This window comes from Olea europaea, chromosome 8 (genome assembly GCF_002742605.1).
Source record: "Olea europaea var. sylvestris chromosome 8, O_europaea_v1, whole genome shotgun sequence".
Lineage (NCBI taxonomy): Eukaryota > Viridiplantae > Streptophyta > Magnoliopsida > Lamiales > Oleaceae > Olea > Olea europaea.
The window spans coordinates 12343408-12350078 of NC_036244.1; positions in this window are offsets into that span (position 1 = coordinate 12343408).

The following is a 6671-nucleotide window of genomic DNA, read 5'->3' on the forward strand; positions in this document are numbered from 1 at the left end:
GAGAGAAAATAATCAAAACCAAGTCTTAACTCAAACAATCATGCTACAATCCAGACTTAGCTCTAGATGAGACATGTGTCGATGCATGATTGGACAGTTTGAAAAATTAAAATAAAAATATTATTTTCTAACGCATCAATCCGTCTCTTTACTTTCCTATTTTTAATCCTGGACAAGTGGCTTTATTCGAACACAAAACCAACTGAATTGGCCGAAGACCAAGTGTCAAAACCATATTTAAATAGGATTTGATCATAGCCATCCATCGTAGGTCCAATGGCTCACATTTGGTAGTAAGTAGCACAATCCAAGTAATCCATAAATGACCAATGGGTGAAGGCCAAATACATTCTCTCAGGACAACTCACCGGCCAAAGTAAGATCACCTTAATTAATCAATCAAGCATGCAAATGAAAACAGTAGAAGTAAAGAATACCATTATATGCTAACAGAGGAAAATCCCTTACAATTGGTCCAGACATATCTAAATCTTAGAAGATATAGCACCACGTGCATCAACAACTTAACATCTAAATTTCCAAAACACCAAACAAAATATCAATATGGCAAAACATCAAATCCTTGTTAAATATCTCTTCCCCTAACTCATATACTACTAACCGTCCTTAAAATAAATAGTACTATCTATCTCTTCCCCTTTTCATCATGAATAATAAAGGACAAGAAGTAACACACTAGTAACAAAGAGAGCAATCGAATTAGTCAAGTTAACGAACCCGCTAAAGTTTGAATACAACACTTATGCACATTGATGGAACTTGACCTAGAGATACATATGCATATGTTGATTGAAAAATTATGCCAAACATGTAATGAGAGAATGCATTTTTTCCTTTGAAAAAAAAAAAAAATTCTCACGAGCGATTAGGAACTAACCCTAAAGACTCAAGTTTTGAAGATAAGGAACTTGAGGTGATCCTGCTGAAAGATTTTCTAGTGATTGAGTTAAAGAATGTTGATGGTGAAAATCGAGAAAATATATCCCCAGAAGTACATTAGAATACCCCAGTGACATCATCCAAAATATCAAACAGATGTAGTAGACCTCCGAAGAGATATTCTCCAGCACTCCATTATATTCCATTGAGTGATAGAGGTAAACCGGAAAGTTATAGTAAAGTTGTACAGGATGATGAATCATTAAGTGGGAGTTAGCCATGAAGAATGAGATGGACTCGTTGTAGTCCAATCAAACATGGCAATTGAAAAAGTTATCAAAAGGAAAGAAGGCTTTGTAGAATTACTGGGTTTACCGGTTAAAAGGAAAAAAATGATGGAATCTTAACACTTAAGAAGATTCAAAGGAATCAGAATCTAATGTTAACAAGACTGTTTCAATCGACAACTTTAGTTTGACTTTTTTTTGTGAAATGAGGAGTTGTTAACGCTATGGAGAAGTCATTGATGGTGAGTCAACCTCCAAGTGAGAGAATGTTAAGTTGTGGAGACTAATTCGTTAAGCATTTTTTAGGAATTTATGTTTGAATTGTAGTCCTAATTATTGTTAAGTTGAGGAGCTTAATTCTTGTTAAATTCAATTAAGGAATAGGAGCCATTGTAGAATTTGATTTCGCCATCTTTTATTTTTTAAATACGGAGTCCTCCTTATATTTTTTATTACTGTCAAATTGAGAGAGAAAGAGATATTAGAGAAGAAAGGTGTGGGATTTTTTCTTGTAATTTTTTTTTTATCATATTGAATTATTGCAGTGACGGGAGGCATAACCTTACATTGATATGAATCTCTATAAATCGTACATGTTCTTAAGTGTTTCTTTGAGTAAATAACACTGGTTTGGCTGATTTTATATATCATAATGCGTGTTCTTGAATGTTTATTGTTCTTTCTTTAAATCAATTGCTCTCGTTGGAATAAAATAAGCGTTTATACTTCTCAACAAAACCAATCATAAAAAATTGATTATCATTTTGTTGAAGAAAAGATGATTAGAGATGATGTTGGCCAAGTTAGACCTTGTTGAATCAAGCCAACTTTATGTATATATTTATGTAACTCATAAGCAATTCAAAGTTATATTAACATATTTAATGTTATTTCGAGATGTTTTAAGACATTAACAATCTTGTTATTTTAAGTTGTTAGGTGATGTATGACTTCAACACTTTGAATTGTAGAAGCAACAAGAATTTAATTTTAAGCAACGGAAATTCATCTCAACCTCTCACCCCCCCCCCCCCCACCCACCAACAAAAATCTCCCCACCCCCCCCCCCCCCCCCCCCCAACCAACCCAACAACAACCATATCCAGGCCTTTTTCTTTTGGCAAGTTGCTGAGAAATTCATATATAAATCTTGATTCGAAATAAATATACGGGCTCGAACCCAAGAAAAATGGATAAAAATATACAGAAGAAAGGAATATGAGTAGATAGATGAGGTGTCTTTGCAGCCAAGAATTGGTAATCTTAAGGATAATAGCACGCATTCATATTTGCTTCTTTTTCCTTTCTTTGGCAGCTTTTCTTCTCTTTTCTTTATCCACAGTTCCACTATACACTTTTTTTATAACGAGTCAATGAAAAAAATATAATATTTAAGGCTCCTTTCCCCTTCAGTCATGCCATGTTGTAATTTCTGTATCAGCAAGTTGCCAACTTGAGCCATGCTGACGCATATGTTTCTATATATATTATGTGTGTGCACGCATCTTCTTTTGCAGGGTCAATGCTTCTTGGAATGAGATAATTCTGATTAATCTCATAACAACTTGTAAACAGCCTATCAGAGTGCGTTTATTATTTTTCAGTCAATAAGCACAGCAAAGTTGACTATTTTTGATCACCCATTCCTTCTGTGAGATGAAAATTTTCCCTGGAATGTAATTTTAAAGTCGATAAAGATATGTCGGATATAAAATATTTTCCTTCAGCATCCATCGGATTTGTATTAAAAGATTCCTCTGGAAATTGCCATGTCAAATGAACTCTTATCTATTGTATAATCATAGCTTTAATTTGGTCATCAGTGATACAAATATGGGTTATGCTACATTTATATTTTGGTGTCCATAATGTACAAGTGATATAACATCAGTGGAGGGTTGAAAAACATATTTTCGAACTCTTCAATTATGGAATTCCACGTGTACATTATGGACACCTTTATGGATATAATAACGTACATGTAAAATTATCCTACAAATATTGTGTACTGTCTCTGATTAAATTAGTATGAGGTGCTCATAATTTTCCTTTGCATTACGTCTAACATGCATTAAGTAATTTGACAAAATCTTTTAAGGATCTAATTGACAATTACAAAACTAATTATGGTCTAATACTATAATACTAAGAATGATCCATGCAATGTTGTACCATTGTAAATAAAAGTTCGAGTATTAGAAAGGATGACGTATTGCATGACGTAATGAGTATACATTTAGGTCCTGTTTCGTGTCCTTTTAGTGCTTGTTTGTGTCCTATTATTTGTGAGTAATGTACTATGGAATATTGGTTGATGTTAAAATGTGTGGTTAAAAAAAAAAATTTAATTTACGTGTAATATTATTTTAATGAAGAATGTGTGGTCGAAAACGAGTATTGTAGAAAAAATAATGTGGTAGAATGTGAAAAAAATGGTATACAAACAAAGGCTTAGTTCAGTTAAAAAAGAAAAGAATTTTTTTATTTATGTGTAATTTTATTTTAATGAAGAATATATGGTTGAAAATGAGTATTGTAAAAAAAAAAGATAGAATGTGGAAGATTAGTTGACAAACAAAGGCTTAGTTCAGTTAAAATATTTAATTTTGTATATTTTTTCAGTGGTATGTATACAGTGATATCAATTTACCCATAAATAAATGTTGCCGATTTCTATTCCGCAAGTGAGTGGATTTGTAAACAAGTAATATAGTAATAAATAGAATGTTGAATCCACGATGAATAATTATCTACTTATAGTGTTCTATATTTTTGAAGAAATTATCAAATTTCCCTTAATTTTAAGTTAAAAGATCAAAAAATTGGGCATGGCAGGGTACAACCCATGTCATGGTATGCATAACCGCGACCTAACCATGAGCAACAGATTTTCCTAGCTCCAACGGCCTAACTTTGAATGCGTATAACTTTTGATTCACAACTCCGAATTATGATATGTATTTGTGATGAGGTTTATGTGGAGGAACAGGCATTGGTATACATGGAACGGTTGGATAGTCGGCTTTCAAAGAAATTGATGTAACTTTTGCGTTTGGTGTCCGTTTTGGGCCCATAACCCCATTTCGGAAAGGTAGCGAGCGTTTCGGATTGAACTCACAACTTTGCTGTGATGTACGAGAGTTTTTGGGCATTTGAAGTCGTTTAGTGTGTCAAAACAGCATTTTAAGTTTTTGTGTTATTTATTTTCAGCATTTATTATTTCCATTTTGTAGCCCAGCCCATTTTGGGACTGCTGGCCCAGTATATTATCTTTTCTTTCATATTTAAGACGCTGCAAGATGCCTCCTAGGGTTTTCTTGGTTGTTCACGAAATAATAAAAGTTTTTTTTTGAATTCAATCCTTTTGGTTATTGTTGTCGTGTGTTTGTAGATTCAATCTACATCATTTTGGTATCAGAGCATGGTGCGTGAGAGAGGACGTGATGGTCGTGGTGGCCAGATTGATGAAATTGCAGATCTGCGTAATCAAGTTGAGGCGTTGACAATCCGATTTGATCAATTCAGGATGTGGGCGGCAGAGGTTGTGCAGAACGGAACATCTCCTGCACCTCCACGTCGTGCCCTAGTGAGTGATGGTGGAGGTGGATCTGAATCAGGAGAGAGGTCGGATGAGGAGACCTTGTCAGAGGCACGTGGCGATCATGTTCAACAGCCTCGTGTGCAACAGCAAGACGCGTTTCAGAGATGGGAATCCGGATTCAAGGTTGATATACTTGAATTTCACGGTGGAATTGAGGCAGATGAATTCCTCGATTGGCTGGCGGTAGTAGAGGAGATCTTGGATTACAAAGAAGTGCCCGACAATAAAAGGGTACCTTTGGTGGCGACCCATCTGCGTGGTCGTGCTGCTGCGTGGTGGCAGCAACTGAAGCAAAACCGGATCCGTCAGGGTAAGGTGAAAATCCTATCGTGGGAAAAAATGAAGAAACAGTTGAAGGCAGCGTTTCTTCTCTTTAATTATTCCAGGACTTTGTATCAGCGCTTACAGAATTTGAGACAAGGCAATCGATCTGTAGATGCTTATTCCATAGAGTTTTACCAACTGATAGCGCGAAATGATGTGGGAGAATCAGAAGACCAGTTGGTAGCGCGCTATATTGGTGGACTACGATTGAATTTGCATGACGTCCTAAATATGTTCTCGCTGGTATCTGTTTCTGAGGCTCACCAGCGAGCACTTCAGGCTGAAAATCAACAACAACGTCGTTCTGTAGTAGGCATTTCTGGTGGTCCATCTGGAGGTGGGGGTCGACAATTCGCCCCAAATCCCACATCTAGTCCGTCCCAATCCTTTACATCTAGGGGTCGGGGCGTTGATCGGAACACTCGGCCAGTGGTTCCTCCAACCGCTAATCCGGGTGGCTGGCTCCTCGTGGTAGACGAGGGCATGGAAGTCAGTGTTTTGGTTGTGGTGGCTTTGGTCATTTGAGGAAGGACTGTCCATCTCATGGGCAGCCACACCCAGGTTTGTTCATTGGAGGGACAACACAAGTCGATGTTAACGATCCTGTTCATGTGGAGAATGAAGAAGAAGAGGCTGAAATTGTGCATACATGTGACACGGGGCCTCTTTGGGTGGTCCAACAGGCGTGCCTTACGCCTAAGGGGTTGTCTGAGGACCTGCAGCGAAACAATATCTTTCTGTCTACGTGTACCATTGGAGGAAAGGTGTGTAGGTTCATCATTGATTCGGGCAGTTGCGAAAATGTGATATCTGAAGCGGCCGTGTAGAACCTGCAGTTAAGCACCGAACCTCATCCTGCTCCCTATAGCTTAGCATGGTTGAGACGAGGTAATGAAATTCGTGTTACTAGCCGTGTGTTGGTATCTTTTTCTATTGACAGTGTGTATCGTGATAGTGTTTGGTGTGATGTGGTGCCGATGGATGCGTGTCATTTGTTGTTGGGTCATCCATGGCAGTTTGATAGGGATGTGTGCCATGAAGGGCATCGAAATGCATATACATTCACCTTTTCGAGTAAAAAGATTGTACTACTACCCTCCAAAGATACGCAGTGTCTGTCTTCGGCAGGGGACAGTAGTAATCTACTTTCCCGATCTTTGTTTGTGCGTGAGATGCTGGCAGAAGGTGATGTACTGTTATTAGTGGGAACTGAGGCGATAGGAGTGTCGACAGTTCCTATGGCAGCCGAGGGGACGGGTCTTCACCCCAAAGCTGCCACCTTGGTGTCTGAGTTTCATGATGTGTTTCCGGATGACCTTCCACAGGGCTTCCGCCTTTGCGGGATATGCAACATCACATTGATTTGGTACCAGGCGCGTCATTGCCTAATCGCCCACATTATCGAATGAGCCCAGTGGAACAAGAGGAGTTGAGGAGACAAGTAGAGGAGTTGGTGCAGAAGGGGTACATCAGAGAGAGTCTCAGCCCGTGTGCAGTCCTCGCACTCCTAGTGCCAAAAAAAGATGGGAGTTATCGGATGTGTATAGATAGCAGGGCCA